Raw genomic sequence first — 17,682 nt, 5'->3', positions numbered from 1 at the left:
GAAGGAGTTACATTGTGTCTTTGCAGATTTAGAGAAAGCATACGACAGGGTGCCGAGAGAGGAGGTGTGGTGTTGTATGAGGAAGCTGGGAGTTGCACAGAAGTATGTAGGAGTGGTGCAGAATATGTATGAGGGAAGTGTGACAATGGTGAGGTGTGCAGCTGGAATGACAGATGGGTTCAAGGTGGAGGTGGGATTACATCAAGGATCGGCTCTGAGCCCTTTCTTGTTCGCAATGGTGATGGACAGGTTGCCGGATGAGATCAGGCAGGAGTCTCCATGGACTATGATGTTTGCGGATGGCATTGTGATCTGTAGCGAGAGTAGGGTTCAGGTTGAGAAGAGCCTGGAGAGGTGGAGGTATGCACTGGAGAGAAGATGAATGAAAGTCAGTAGGAGCAATATGGAATACATATGCGTGAATGAGAGGGAGGACAGTGGAATGGTGAGTATGCAAGGAGTAGAGGTGATGAAGGTGCATGAGTTTAAATACCTGGGGTCAACTGTCCAAAGTAATGGGCAGTGCAGAAGAGAGGTGAAGAAGACAGTGCAGGCAGGGTGGAGTAGGTGGAGAACAGTGTCGGGAGTGATTTGCGACAGAAGGGTACCAGCAAGAGTTAAAGGGAAGGTTTTCGGGCTGCAGCTATCGATTATTTTAGTAGTCGAGTATTCTATCGATTATTCCATCAATTATTTGGATAAAAAACACTTTTGACTTATTAAAGAGCAATAGTAAATATACAAAAGGAAAGAGGCTAGGTCTCTTAAAATGAACAACTACTTGGTTTTCTTTTTAAAAACATACAACATTTTATTACATTTTATAGACAACATTTTATAGGAAATAACTGTAATGTCAAATGTAAACAAAATATATACATGTAACTAAGGCATAAATCAAAATAGCCTTCTTCTCCAACTTCACAAAATATTTTCTTGAGGGAAGCATGTATCTAGGGTTAAAGTCGAAATCATCTTCTGGAAGCCTTCATCTTCCACCATGGACAGTGGGCGGATGTCCACAACAATCATGTTCAAAATGCCTTCTGCCAACTCAGCGGCTTGCTCCACAGTACATGGTGCAGCTGACCGAACAAAGCCATCCATGTGGCACTGTGATTTACTGAAAAAGAGGTGAAATAACACATTTTATTATTCACAGCAATAATATTAACTGAGTGTATCTGCTTTATTACATTTTTGCATTGCTATTTACACCACCTTACATTCAGTTTTCTGGGGTATCTTATGCATCATTGGTGTGTGTGTGTGTGTGTGTGTGTGTGTGTGTGTGTGTATGTGTGTGTGTGTGTGTGCGTGTGTGTGTGTGCACGCCCGTGTTTGAGTGAGAGAGAGAGAGCGAGCGAGAGGTGCATGTTCTAGGTTTATAGCTGCCAACTCTCGCGCATTCAGCGTAAAACATGCTAGCATGTAAAAAAAAAACTAACTCCATCTCATGCCAAACAAATGCTCCCGTTTAGATGAGATTTTGTCAATCTTTGTTAATCTCACTCCAAATCAGCCTTGAACGTTGGTAGCTATGGGCTACATGAATGGCTTTCAAAACAAGTGTTCCCTGAGCTAAACTAAGCTAAATAAAATATGGAACACAACATAACTATCTTCCATATTGATTTATGTTCATAACTAGCCAATACATACAGCCACAACTATGTTATTCACTAGCATTCACCTCAACTAGCAATCATGTTAATTTGCACTAAAAAGATACATTTAAACGTTACCTTGTGTTGGTTCCGCCCTGAGAACTGGATGCATAGATGGGGTGCTTTCAGTTAAAGTGCTGCAGCATTGACGATTTAGTTCGGTTTTGCAATGTACACATTGCGCAGTGCTTTTGGCTTTAAGTTGAAATGGTCCCATACTTTGGAGAGTTTTGGTCTCTGTCTCTTGAGCGTCTCCTCCCGTACTCTCCATCGCGCCAACTATCAAAATAGCTAGACGTCGCGTGAGCACATTGTGCAACAGTAATAATTGTCCGTTCTGAACATGGTGACGAGTAAACAGCAGATTTTGTAATTGAATTACTTGATGAATCGTTTCAGAAGGTTTACAAGATGGTTGTGAGACCAGCTATGTTATATGGTTTGGAGACAATGGCACTGTCGAAAAGACAGAAGGCGGAGCTGGAGGTGGCAGAGTTGAAGATGGTAGGATTTTCATTGAGAGTGACGAAGAAGGACAGGATTAGGAACGATTGTATTAGAGGGACAGCTCAAGTTGGACAGTTTGGAGACAAAGCAAGAGAGGCAAGATTGAGATGGCTTAGACATGTGTGGAGGACAGATGCTGAGTATATTGGGAAAATGATGCTGAATACAGAGCTGCCAGGGAAGAGGAAAAGTGGAAGGCCATGGAGGAAGTTTATAGATGTGGTGAGGGAAGACATGCAGGCTGGTGTGACAGAGAAAGATTCAGATGACAGGAAGAAAGGGAAACGAATGATCCGCTGTGGCGACCCCTAACGGGAGCAGCCAAAATAAGTAGTAGTAGATACTAAGATATTGCTTATGGTTCACTTCATGAATTTCTGCAATAAAACAATATATGAATTTCATATCCTTTAAATTTCAATTGGCAAGTTATAGGTCATGACTACGATATTGCATTGCCCAGACGTAAAAGCATGGGTCTGATCCTTCATTCAAAAACAATTCGATTAAAACCATGACAAGTTCATTTCCCCATGCTCTCCTATTCTCCTTCGGCAAGTGGCACTGATCTGCTTCATTCAAACTTGAAACTTAATAAAATTAAGAAGTCAAAAATGCAAAATAAGAATTAGATTTTGTCACTGGGGTCTGTAAAAACGAACTGAATGTGGTCTGATGAAGCTCTAATGGTGAGTTCCATTCAAAGTCCAAGGTTGGAATTTCCCAGTATCATATTATAGTATGTATTATTGTAATTAAATACAGGCAAATATACATTACATTGCCTTAGTTGATGGTTTACCATTAATTCAGTGCGCCTCCATGGGTGGTGCCATTGTTGTGTGACGTCAGACATGTGCTTCTACATGAAGTCAGGGTAGATGGATTTGCCTCGAGTTTACAAGTAGGAACTTTGATTTTGAGTGGCATTCCATTGTACTTTTTCTAGTAAGAGGTCAGAAAATCTTGATTTCCGAGTTGTCTGGAACACAGTATAAGACATTGAAATTAATCCCCATATGAACCAGCACCCATGAACCCCGCAGCATTCTGTGGGGGGTACTGCGGGAGTATGGGGTACCGGGGCAGTTGCTACAAGCCATCCGGTGCTTGTATAATTCAAGTAGGAACTGTTTCTGTGTTCTCGGCACAAATTCAAACACGTTTCTGGTGGATGTCGGACTCTGTCAAGGTTGCCATTTGCCTCCGATTCTGTTTGTGAAGGAGTGAAGGAGTTAAGTATTTCGGGGTCTTGTTCACGAGTGAGGATAGGATGGAGAGGGAGATTGACAGGTGGACTGGTGCAGCATCAGTAGTAATGTGGATGTTGTATCGGACTGTTGTGGTGAAGAGGGAGCTGAGCCGGAAGGCAAAGCTCTCAATTTACCAATCAATCTTCATTCCAACCCTCACCTATGGTCATGAGCCTTGGGTAGTGACCGAAAGGTTTCAGATCGCTAATACAATTGGTTGAAATGCATTTCCGTCCTCCATAGGATGTCTGGGCTCAGCCTTAGATATCGAGTGAGGAGCTTGGACTTCCACAGGAAGCTTGGAGTAGAGCCGCTGCTCCTTCGTGTTGAAAGGAGCCAGTTGAGGTGGTTCAGGCATCTAATTAGAATGCCTCCTGGGCGCCTTCCTTTGGAGGTTTTCCGGGCATGTCCAACTGGGAGGAGACCCCTGGGTAGACCCACAACACGCTGGAGGGACTACATGTCCAATCTGGCCTGGCAATGCCTTGGGATCCCCCAGTAGGGGCTGGAGGATGTTGCTGGGGAGAGGGACGTCTGGAGTTCCCTACTTAGCTTGCTGCCACCGCGACCCGACCCCGGAGAAGCAGCTGATGGGATGAGATGAGATGAGATGAGATGAGATGACAGATGAACCAGGATACAGTGGTGGGAAGTTGGTAGAAGTGGTGCTGTGGTTTTATTTCCTGCTACATATGTATCGAGTGATCGTACCAGTTGTTATTGCACTGACACTAGTTAGGGTTAAGGGCTGGGTTGTATGTGCTAAAGAAGTATATTTTTTCTACATTTTATATATATATATATCCCCCCCAACCAACCTTCTCGGTCCCTCAGATCCACCTCAGCCCCCCTTCTCTCTACCCCCAGGTAGAACCTCTGCGGCTTTGGTGACCAAGCCTTCTCCAGGGCATCTCCCAGACTCTGGAACCTACTCCCCCAAATCATTAGAGACTCCGAATCCCTCGCACTCTTCCAATCCAATCTTAAGACAACCCTCTTCTCCATTGCCTTCTCATGCCCCCCCCCCCGTCCTCTCATCCACCCCTAACCTGAGGCAGACTAAGGACCGAGCACTGGACCTGCTGCCCCCTCCTCTTGAAACTCCCACCCCAAACACACATCAGAGAATGCTGTGATCTGCCCACATTCAAGTCATTAATCAGGACTCACCTCTTCAGACTTGCTTTCATCTGTGATTTATGAAGTTTGTTTTTCTTGACCTTTTGTATCTATCTGTCTAAATCGGAGAGTACTGCTGGCGTCATGTGTGGCTGCCGCTTCTCCCTCTCATAGCCCCCTTTTCCATCCACCCTTGTAATTCTGTGTTATGTTTATCTGTTTTCTTGTTTCACCCCGTTCACTGTAAAGCGACTTTGAGTGTTAGAAAAGTGCTATATAAGTTTAATTTATTATTGTTACATGGTAAGAAAAATCGACAGAACACCGGCATTGTAACCCCCCCCCCCCCACACACACACACACACACACACACACTTCAGAACCCTTGATAACAAATAAACATGCTTGGCTAAAAAAAAAAAAAAATTCTCGAGCCGTGAAGAACTGAAAAAATATTGGTTGACTGACCAACTGTTAAATAAAATAAACCGAAGATGTGATGCGTGAATTTAACTTTGTGACTTGATTAAAATAAATGAATAAATAAATAAATAAATAAATAAATAAATAAATAAATAAATAAATAAATAAATAAATAAATAAATAGCTAAATACAGGCTACTTGCACCTCTCGGTTTTGCCTGAAAGCTGGATGACTGCCGGAGTTCAGAGACATTCAAAACTATTGGCTATTACATTCTCCCATAGGTATGATAAAAATACCAGTCACATCTACAATATTTCTGTGCAGGATCATTTTATTTTAGACAGTAGTCGAACTTTTTTTTTTCCCGCAGGGAAAATTGGAACAAGACAAACTGTTGCGTTTGTCCTTTTGGATGAGCACCCATAAATGGGTGCCTGGTCTTACTCAGGTGTGACCTTACTTATTTCTTAGACGTGACATGGGACCTCGGCTCTTCGTAGCCTTCCGTTACTCTGGTGATATTTGTCATATGCTGTCACATGTTAGGGGTAGTAAAGACCCGCTTGTTTTCTTGGCACGTTGGTTTTTATTTTGTTTCTTTTCTTTTATGGTTTACTTATTGATTTCCAAAATGTGTTCAGCCTATCGACTTTGCCGTTTGAGGTTACTGTGTCGACTTCCTAGGTCGAAAGCGAATGTTGTGTTCTTTTAAGAGAACCATCGAATCAAAATTACCTAGCACAACTATATATATATACTAGAAGAACCCCACTACAATGTAGCGGTTGGGTTATCCACCCGTCTAAATCTCCCTCCTCTTCATCCTGCCAGCTAACCGCCTTCCCCCTGCCCCTAACCCCCCCCCCACTCCAACACCCTCCCCCCAAATGCTCAGAATCATCTGAAATGCCGAGAAAAGTGTTTTTTAGCCATTTTTAGAAAATGCATAATTATGCATAATTATGCATAATTATATTTTAATGTTCTGCTATTTTTCTGGTCCTCTCTGGAACAATACCTACCACCTCCAAAAAAATTAGGATCATAAGTGCATTTTTGCAAAAATGAACGACGGCCTTCTGTCCTAAGCTGATGAAGCAATTCAGGAAATGAGGGTGGGCTACTTTTTTTCTGTTCAAGCTGAAGACCTAAAATCAACGAGTGGTCCCAGCATCCTCTGCAGAACTGTCTTATTAAGTGTTTTTCTGAATCTACAAGTGAAGCTCCCCCTCTAGAGATGACTTTAGTGAGGAGGGTCTGAAGTCTGAACAAATAATCAGATGGCTTCTCTCCAGAATTCTGGTTTGCACTCAAGAATGCAGCAAAAAGCTCTGCTCCATCTTCTACGACTCCAAAGGCTGATTCGATGTGGTTTACGTACGCAACAGGGTTTGCATTGACACCAAGTGGTTTCACCATGTCAGAAGCTGGACCAACCAAACTCTCTAGAACCTTTCTGATTTTTTGTGAATCGGTGACATAGGTGTCACTTAGAAGCAGCTCAACTTGAGTTCTCCAAGCTTCATAATCTACTTCCCCATTTGGCTTTGGAAGCCTACCTGAGAAGGTTCGAATTTTACTTGGGCTACTGTATGGTTGTGCTGACTCATTCTTAATAACATGTTCTACTACTACGCTCTGGATGCTCGGGGGATTAATGATGTCTTCTTCAAGGCTCATTGAATTACGCACGGACGAGTGTATAGTTGGAGCACGGTGAATGTCAGATATAGATGGCCATCTGTTACATTCTTGGGTCATGCTAGGCGTGTGCTCATCATCAATGCTAGGCTGAGTGTCCTGCATAGGGCTGTGTTCCGGTAAAGAAGTGTTGTCAGTTTTCTGTGATGCTGTAGACCGAATGCGTCTCAGTTCATTTTCTAAGATGGAGGCATAGCCTGACATGGCACTACCACCAATAGCGCTGAGTTCTTCGAGATATTGCTGGGCTAAGTCTTTGCCTATTTCCTCTTGACATATTTGTCTAATTGTTCTGACATTCCATAGAGTAGTTGGATCAACAGGGCTAGGTATAAGGCCAAGGGTATCTGGGGTTATCCTGGTGATTGACTTTTCACACTCAAATTCTATTAATACCCTACCATTAGGTTGGTTGGGCTCATCCGCAACTCTGATGCAGGATGAGATCTTCCCATGTTGTTCGAAGAAGCTTATTATCGTTTCGGCAGAGCTCATTTCATTGACACCTTCAACTAATAAGCAGTTTTGTCCATGGACTTTATACTGATTGCAAAGATCCATATTGACTGTGTTATTTTCAAAATAAAGAAAATATATAATCAAGTATTTTATAGGGAGGTGTGGTCAGTGGGGTAGTATACGGCCTGAAACGCTATTTAACCAATCTCCTGGCTGGCTCGCCAACTTTCTTTAACCTGCACGACAGGGGAATGGGCCTATGCTTGCGCAGGGACAGTTTACAGTCTAATGTCTAAGTTCAGTGGAGATTGGTGTAGGTTTTTTTCTAGACCAGATTCTAGTACTCACCCCAAAGACAACACACACACTCGTGGGTATAGTTTACAATAAAAAAACAATTTATTTCAACAGTTCAAAGTCAAGTTATTTCAATATCAATACTAAATGAGATGTGTCATATTATATATATATATATATATATATATATATATATATATATATATATATATATATATATTACTCTATTATACTTTTTTAAAAGTTCTTCCTAATATTCTATTTATTGGCTATATCTATCTATATTCTATTGTATACCCTTCTAATATATTACTTATGCAGCCATATTCTACACTAACAAATTAAACAAAATAATCAAAAATAAAGTATGAGTGCACTCAAAGAAAATAATAAAGAAAAGAAAAGGGGGGATGATTCAGTCTTCCAATTTGTGCAAGGTGCAATGTCCAGATCCTACCACAATCACAGGGGCAAGTTAATGTAGAGGGCGATGATGATGAATCCAAATCCAGGGCGATGATGGGGGCAATCCAAAGGGGGTATCCAAGGGTTCCAAAAGGTGTAGCAAGGGGGGGTTGTTCGGAGTACTAAAAAACCAGTCAGGATTCCAGCAGCGTACAAAACACAAGAGACAAGAGTCTTCCTTCTTCCTTCAACAGGAGATCATCCGTCTTTGGATAAAATCAAGATATCCTACGTAAATGGCTATGATTACATGGAACACAGAAAGCTGTTTACTTTTAGCTTTGGCTAGCGGCTCACCAAGGAAGCTTCGTGGGAGGGATCTTTATGTAGTTCAAATGTCCTGTAGTTCAAATATCTGTAGTTCAAATATAAATAATTCAAGTATCCATAGTCAAAGTTGTCCGTATTTCAAAATATCCGTATTTCTCTTCTCTTCCAGTCTTTCTCTCGTCAGATTCATTCTCTCTTCTCTATTGTTGACGGTTGTTTTTATGGTTTAAACTCTGTACCTCGTGTGCCTCCTAGAGGCTACTAGTGGAACTTGCATATGTCACAGGGTACATGTAATCATGTGGGTTACACATATTTTGCATAATTCTGCACAATTATTATAATTATATTTTAATGTTCCGCTATTTTTCTGGTCCTCTCTGGAACAATACCTATCACCTCCAAAAAAAATTAGGATCATAAGTGCATTTTTGCAAAAATGCATATATTTTGCATAATGCCAAAACATTTCGGAAGTCCCAGAATTTTTTTTTATATAGGTGAAAAAATCAAAGATACTCAGAATCATCTGAAATGCCGAGAAAAGTGGTTTTTAGGCATTTTTTAGAAAAATGCACATTTTGCATATTTATGTATAATTATGCATAATTTTAATTTTCTGGGATTTTTCCCTTACTCTCTGAGACAATACCTACCACCTCCAAAAAGAATTAGGATCATAAGTGCTTTAGTTTTCGGTCCCGCTATCTACACTAACTAATACACACACACACACTAACGCCACACACACACACATTACGAAAAAAAATATATATATGTGGTATTAACATGCATCTTGGGTGATCCAATCACAAGTGGACAGCTCTAAGTACATCAGTACACACCTGACATTAGAATGCTTCTCCACATGCGTCTCGAGTCACTTGTGATCGGATCTTACTTCCTTGCTCTATATGCAAATAAACACATACGTCACTGTAGTAGGGGGTGTGGTTCAGCCTCGGCTGCAAGCGGAGAGAGGGAGCGTGGCTCGCGGGAGAGCAGACGCGATAGGGAGGCTGATGAGTGATAGCCTCAGGTGTGTCAAACTACCAACATGTCTTTGGATACCGCAGTGAAGCTGGGTCCTGGGCGAAACACGGCTGAAGGGAGACAGAGAAAAGGGGAACCACACGCTCTGAAACAGGGATGGGCAACATGAGCCAGAAAGGGCCGGTGTGTGTGCAGGTCTTTGTTCCAACCAAGCAGTTACACACTTGAGACTAAAAATCAAGGTCCTTAACAAAGACTATGGGTTGACTAATAGAATCAGGTGTGTAACTGCTTGATTGGAACAAAGACCTGCACCCACACCGGCCCTTTCTGGATAATGTTGCCCAGGACAGAGTGAGAAAACGACTCCGACACAAGATCGAGCGAGCGAATGAAAGACATTATTAAATAAAGCCTGTGTTAATCACCTAAAACCATGTTCACCTTCATCTCGAACCCTCCCTGTTGCACAGATGTGTCACAATCACGCAAATAAACATGTAATTAAACACGTAGTACATAAACTCCAGGAAATAGGAGTGGAAGCAACATGCATTTAACAAAATGAGACATCCTTGCTCACTCTTCATTTTAATGCACCGTCAGTCAGTATGACTGCAAGGAACCGGGCTAGTAGGCAAGAGGAATCGCAGGTAGTTTTTTCAAAAACAAGTTTTTTTCATTTACCTGAAAACAATTCCCCACCGACAACAAAAAGCCCTGGGCCCGTAAAAGAGGTCAACCAAACAGAACTTGACTCATATTATGTCAAATTAAGAAACTGAACATAACAAACGCAACATAACTGACCTAACAAAATATGCTCTCCTTCTCTCGGTTTACTGGCGGCTCGAAACAACTTTAAGGTGCATACCCCCACCTACTGTACAAGAGTGTGTAACATGTCGTTTTACCCTATGTCTTAAGTTCTACCCATCAATCTTGTGTCACTTAAGAAAGTAAAGCGTGCATTCCTGGTGATTTTAATACCCTCTCCCTCCAGTCCCAGTATCCCCATCAGATTCCACTCCCATCCCACCTCTTTATCCTGTAACCTTTCTTGTTCCACTTCATACATGTTATAGACGCTAAGCCGATGCTTTAAGTCACTGAGGTGTTGCACCACAGATAGCGTAATTGACGCACATATTACCATGTCTGATGAATCATAGTCCGAGACTAACTTGCCGGTTGAACACTCCGTCCATTTATTGTTAGTGTCCATTAAACCCGAAGGTACTTTCCATGCCAAATAAACTGTAATATCCAGAAGACAAGTAACGACTGCAACAAGGTGTCTCAGCATGTGTCTCTGGGTGTGTGTGTGGTCAAAAACTGTTAACCTTCTGGGCAGAACACCTAACCAGACAAAGATTAGTTCCTATCTATAAAAGAGAGCGCTAGCTTGCTCCTACACATCAGTCTGTAATTGTTAGTGGCAGACAGATACTACAATTCAATACAATAGAGCAGCCAAATGTGAAAACCTCAATTACCATACATGGAAATGCAATTAACATAGTTCAATCTTCACCTCTTGTACTTAGTTACAGGTCTCTCAACAATATCATTTTTTGTCTGTAGCCTGACAGAACGCACCAGGCCCCTTTTGTCAGGAAAAACTTCCAACACTTTGCCGAGATGCCAGGAACCACGTGGAGCTGAAGAATCCATGATCAAGGCTGGGTGTTTGTCACGGAAGTCGCGGGTGTCACGGATTCCGTGATTCTCGCCATTTTTTTGCCATCTCCGCGATTTCCCCAGTTTTTAGTGCTTTCCGTGATTTTTCTAGTTTTGAATGGTAGCCTAAATGTCAATCTTAACGTAGCCTACAGTGTGATCTGTATAGGCACTAAGCATTTTCACCATCACTTCTGAACGGGCGTATAGCCTAGCATTGTACATTTTGACCTACACTCCGACCCATACATTGTCCCAATTGGTGGAAGTTTACAGTGTAATGTTACGTTCCCATGGTTAAGTTAGGAGTGCAAAGGAATGAACAGCTAACGTTAGTCACGGTCCGATCAAAAACTTAAAAATGAGTAAAACTGCAAAGACCTCCGCTAAAGCACGATCCCTCCAATACCCAGAAAAAAACTTTCATGTCAGTGGTGGTTTGTTATTTTGCTCAGTGTGTAACATCCCGGTGGACTACACTCGAAAAGCAAGTTGCGACAAGCATTTGCAGACAAACGTCCATAAAAAGACAACCGCAGATCGGGCCATTGAAACCGAGAAGAGCCGAAAACTTCAGAAAACTGTGTCAGAGCTGTTTCAAGCTAAAACAACCGCACAATTGCATAGACAGAGTGAGGTAATTAAACTTACAGAAGCTTTCACTTCAGCCAACATCCCCTTACACATACTGGACAATGTTGGCCTGAAGTCCTAGCTGGAAAGCAATCTCCGTGACATCGGAGTAATTCCAAGAGCCTGTCAACTCCGACGCACCTACCTGCCTAGCATATTCGTGAAACACGTGAACGAGATCAAAGTTTGTGATGGAATTAGCATTGTTGCTGACGAGGCAAACAGCAGGCAACTGCCCGCTGTTTTTAAAAAAAAAATTTATTCAAGCGCTTGTTACTGTTGCTACAGTTGCGCATGTTATTTCAATAATTTACCACTACTGTGCATGAGATCTCTTGGTTAATTGAATACATTCAAGCTATTTAAAACACTCCATGATTTCTGCCTCTTTCTTTTCAGTTTTCCGCGATTGTCTACAACTTTGCCGTGATTGCTCCGTGACTTTAGTCAATATTTTCCGTGACAAACACCCAGCCTTATCCATGATGACTACAACATCTCCAGCAATTAAGCTCCTTTTTCTTTGGTTCCACTTTTGCCTCTCTTGCAGCACCAGTAGGTACTCCCGGACCCATCGCTTCCAAAACAAATCACAGATGTATTGAACTTGTCTCCATCGAGGTTTCACATTCATGTCAGCGGGTTCAAAAAGTTCAGGTGGCAAAGCTGGTTTTCCCTTTAATAGAAGACGATAATTGAGCATGAGAGGTTCCAAATCATTTGGATCATCCGACAACTTGGTTATTGGATGATCATTAAGAATGGCTTCTACTTCACAAATAACTGTGTGAAGTCCATCATCTAACATCTGTTGGTGCAAGATTGAATTGAGAGCACGCTTTACTATGCGAATCATGCACTCCCAAACACCACCATGATGAGTTCCTGCTGGTGGACTGAAACTCCATTCAACTCTAGCTAGGATAAGAGCTCCTTGAATTTGCTCATGATTTAATGCAGTGAGAGCGTCTCTCAGTTCTCTTTCTGCGCCCACGAAGTTACTCCTCGGTGTGATTGTGGCTTTTAGTCTTTCCACTTGACCAGCTTGTACATTTCCAGAGGCCTTCAAACCCTTTCTCCAATGACTGAGCTCCAATGATATTATTTTCAGCCTGAGAAACCAGGCCACTGACACCTTGAGCCTCTTCCAGTCTGAGAAGTAAATCATGAGATGGTCAGTGGCATTAAGTGAATCGTTAACAACAAAAGTCAGAGAGATGTCCTGGCTGACCTCTGGATCATCAGAGTCCACTATGACATCATTGTCATAATTCGCTGGTCACCCTTTCTCAGACTTCCAAAGAAACCTGGGACCCTCAAACCAACTGCAGTTCTTTAGAAAGTCGGGCACCTTCATTCCTCTGGATGCGGCGTTGGCTGGATTGTCTTTGGAGCCAACATGCCTCCATTGAGAAGGGCTTGAATATTCCTTGTGCAACTGTGGATTATTCACAAACTTCCTCCTTAATCCAAGTGTAATTTGCTTAGCCACTGCAAAGTTGTTTGGTAGGAAGACATTGTTTTTTGTTTTCTTTTTACAGGGCAACTTCAGGCAGTACCTCTTATCCTGTAGTGTTGCAGAAGAGTCCATGATTTCCATAAATCTGAAGACTTCTCTAGACATCTCTTTGTTCCCTGAGGTCCTTTCATTAAAGTTGTGGTTATATGGATTTTTCAGCATGAGCTCAAAGTTATACAGAAATTCTATTCACCACAACAGAAGGAAGCTCCATGTCAAGACTGCTACCATTTCCATTTAACAGACCATTGATGACCCACCCCAACACTGTTATAGTGTATGGGCCATCTCCACAGCTGTTGACAATTTCCCAAGGTTCCAATATCTTGGGAGCATTGGTTCCTACCAACATGTCAACATTAGCCTTTATACGGAGGATATTAACCTTTGACAAATAAGGCCACCCTTTCAAGTCTGCAGCAGTAGCAATGTTTTCTGCAGTGACTGGCATTTGCTTCTGTGTGAGGACCTCTAGGAGAGGATAAAAGTTATTTCCACCAGATACCTCCATCCCAAATAAGGAGTATGCTGGAACAACCTTTTCCTGCCCAATAGTTTTCAAGAGAAAATTAGTTATTTTTCCTGTAATGTTAAACTTGTGCATGAGATCATCTGAACAGAACATAGCTATACTACCAGGATCCAAAAATGCATAGCTCTGTATGACCTCACTTCCCTTAGTGGACTTGACCTGCACTGTAACAATGGAAAGAATACAATGATCCTTCCCAGCCCCAGTACGCCCACGTCTGAGGGAGAGTTGATGGTCTAGCTCCTGGTGGCTCATTCATTTGCTCGAACTCTACATTTTCCTTCTTGACATGAAGCACAGTGGGATGCTATTGATCACAAGCCTCACAGATCAAACTCTTATTACAGTCACGGCTTATGTGTCCAATACCTAAGCAACCAAAACAAATTCCTCTCTCCTTGAGAAGGCGAGTCTTGTCTAGGTGCTTTTTACCTTTAAATTGTTGGCATTTCTCTAAAAGGTGAGCATGTGAACAGCAATGACAGGGCAAGCTCTGTTTGTTTGAGCTATTTATCATAGTTTCACCCTCAGCAGAATCCATTGGTGTTACTGTAGCAGCAAAACTACTTCCTTTCACTCTGTTCTTTGACTGTAGCTTAAACTTGCTGAGAGGTTTTAAACCAACTGTAATTTGAGATACATCCTCAATATTTCCAAAGATTGGATCGGAAAGGATTCTCACATGCTTCACAAGAAATACAACCACATCAATAAAATGAGCCCTGTCATTGGAGGTTTCCATAATGTCATGAGCTTTAACCTTCCATAGTTCCCTGAGTTTGAAGGGCAATTTAGAAATGACCACTCTCATATTGGTTGGCATATCCAACTCCTGTATGTAATCAAGCTCTTCCATTGCATTACAACATCCATGCACCCTTTGCCACAATGTAGCCACATTCAGGAGCCATGTCCTGGCAGCTACAAACCAATTCCTTTGGCTGTCCTCTGGTGAACTGTTCCAAGTAGTAAGAGCAGTCAGCTCTGCTAGCTTTGTTCTCCACTCCTTGTTCACAGGTTTTAATGAAAGCTTTATATTGAAATGGATATCCTTCAAGTATAGGAATGTCCCGTGCTGGCAGAGACAGTAAGCACTGCTGGTGAACAAGGGCAGCTATATCCCCTTTTGCTTGTGCATGATAGTGATAACGTCTCCAGATGGAATTTGATCATTTTGTTGATGATTTATATGTTGCCTTTTACTTTGACTTGCCCAAGCAGTTGGTGCACCAGGTTGCAAAACTTGTGATGTTTCCCAATGCTGTTGATCACGCGTATCAACCTCTCGCTTTGATGCACTTGAAACCAGCCTTTCAGTTTGCTTTGGTTTGATGTCCATTGTTGTCTGTTTGCTCTCTGGCAATGACCAATCCCTTTGCTGTGGTTTCCATGCTGCAGACTCATAATCCTTTGCCATAGAGTAAAGAGTGTTGAATGGCGTCAGTCTATTTTCCTTTTCAAAATAACAGTTCATGCCGTTTGTCGCTGCATAAGAGGAACATTGTCCATCCAAAGCCTGCAAAACTGCCATACAAGCAGCAGGTGCAGCTCTTTCTGCCACTGCTTTAATTTGTGCAGAAGTGGTACTTGACTTACTAATGGTGTCACTTTTGTTTGGAAACACTGTCAATGGGATTAATATCATCATAATTACCACCATCAATATTAAACTCACCAATACCTTCATTTTCAAACACATGCTTTTTGTTGCTTAACACCCACTATTGTGTAATGGCAAGAAATTCATCATTGAACATCATAGTTGCCTTAAACCATGTTCCATGTCTTTATTTTTCTTCATGTGGCAATAAACCTATTATGGACTCATACCTTATTTCATCACACAATTCAATGTAACCAAGTAGAGCATTTGGTACCTCTGGATTTTTGCCATTTCGCATTAAACATTGTATAATTTTTCTTAAATTGCTAGCCTTGTTTAGCTTAGCTTTTCTATCACTTTGCAGTCTGTCCAACCTATTAGCAAGTGCTTTAGCAGAAAGTTTGACCTCCCACTTGCTAGTTTGAGTTTCACTACAGCTGGCTACACTGTCCTGTTTGCCAACAGTAGGCACACTCGCACCTGACGGTATGTCCATGTCTGCAACGGACTCTTCCATATTTAGCAGTCTGACAGTCAACAGATTGCAACAAATCAATCAACACACATTTTATTTGTTCATCCAACGCATTGGAATTACGTCCTTATGTGTGCACACAAACTTAGATGGCCATCTTAACGGTGGTAGCACTACACATACCTCCCTAAGGTAAACGTTGTTCCGTGATTCAAACGGCGAGAAGCTCCAGCGTCCTTCACTAAGTTGTTCCACTCACGGTGTGCAGACTGCAGCAGACGAGCAAACGAGATGCAGCTGTCGAAGCGCTCCACACACTCAGCCCCCCGTCTGGCTCCCTCGTCGCCGCCGTACTAAATACATATGCAAAAGTTCGTCTTCAAACTCCAACAAAACATAGTTTTTGACTTGTGTTATTGAGGCTAAGCCGACGCTTTAAGCCACTGAGGTGTTGCACCACAGATAGCGTAACCGACGCACTTATTACCGTGTCTGATGAATCATAGCTCGAGACCAACTTGCCAGTTGGACTCTCAGTCCATTTATTGTTAGTGTCCATTAAACTCGAAGGTAATGTCCATGCCAAACAAACTTTAATATCCAGAACACAAGTAACGACTGCAACAAGGTGCCTCAGCATGCGTTTCTGAGTGAGTGAGTGGGTGATTGTGATTGTGTGTGGATGTGTGTGGTCACAAACTGGTAACCTTCCGTGCGGAACACCTAACCAGACAAAGATTGGTTCCTATTTATACAAGAGAGCGCTAATCGGCTCCTACACGTGTTACAATGCAATATTACATGTTCAGCGTTTACTTTAACGCCACGGTTCTCACGCTGATCACTGTCCCTTTTCCCCATTAAAAACAAAGTGCCATTTAATCCTGTGTGATCCAGTCTTAGTCTTGTTACTATGATTTCTCCCCTTCTGTTCCTTTCTTTATAGTTCTTTGTTAAGACAGATTGTTGTATTTTGTAATACCCCCATCCTTTCTGGTCTTCCTCCCACCACCTAACAAACGCCTTCTTCTTCTTCTGGATTAATGGCAAATTGCAACCAGATGGAGCATTATCACTATCTACTGTTGCATTAAAGAGTCCTTAACTTATATCTTCTCTACCATTCCACAATGGGTTTATATATACTGGCTGGTCAGACCATTTTGAAACAAAAGGGGTAACACGCAAAAAACAAAAACAAACAAACAACAACAACAACAACAACAACAAAAACAACACTCTACCAACCAAACTACAAGTAAAAGAAAGAAGAAAAAAACAGGACAATTATTCCAAAAGTTAACCCATTTAAATGTTAACCAAAACAAAAGAACCAAAACCTAACATATTCTAAAGAAACAAACAAAAAACATCTAAATTAAGAATAACATTACCCCCTATAATGTGGTGGGTAGTTGGTAGAGCCCAACTGGCCACCCCATATTTAACAGCTCTGCTCTGTAAAGTGCATTTTTGTCAAACGCCAATAAACACTATGAAGAAGAAGAAGAAGCACATCTTAGATTAGGGACTTTTTATTTGGTTGTGCTATTCGAGTTAGTGTTGGGAACTCATTTTCAGGGAGATGTGTAGTTGAGACTGGAACCCCTCAGGGTAGTGTGATCAGTCCTCTTCTGTTCTCCATTATGATAAATTATATATAGCAATTAGCTCCAGATATTGGTAAGTCACTTTTTGCAGATGATGGAGCAATTTCGAAAAGGGGTAGGAATGTAAAACATGTTATTGGAAAAGTTCAGGAGGCGATTATAGAAGTTGAAAACTGGTATCTGACATGGGGGATTAAGTTGTCAGTAGAAAAATCAGAAACTGTATTCTTTACAAGAAAAAAGGTAGGAGAAGATGTTAGTTTGAAACGCTATAGCCAAGGATTAAGGAAAATGAAATTATTTAAATTCCTTGGTGTATGGGTGGATGGAAGGGCCACATGGAAAAATCACATTGATAAAATAGAAGATACATGTAAAAAAGTTTTGAATTTTATGAGATGTTTGGCAGGCTCTATGTGGGGGCTGATACAGTTCCTTTGAGGAGCATTTATACAGATTTAATTAGATCAGT

Source organism: Lampris incognitus, chromosome 5 (genome assembly GCF_029633865.1).
Source record: "Lampris incognitus isolate fLamInc1 chromosome 5, fLamInc1.hap2, whole genome shotgun sequence".
NCBI classification, from domain to species: Eukaryota; Metazoa; Chordata; class Actinopteri; order Lampriformes; family Lampridae; genus Lampris; species Lampris incognitus.
Note: the sequence above shows the minus strand (reverse complement) of the source record.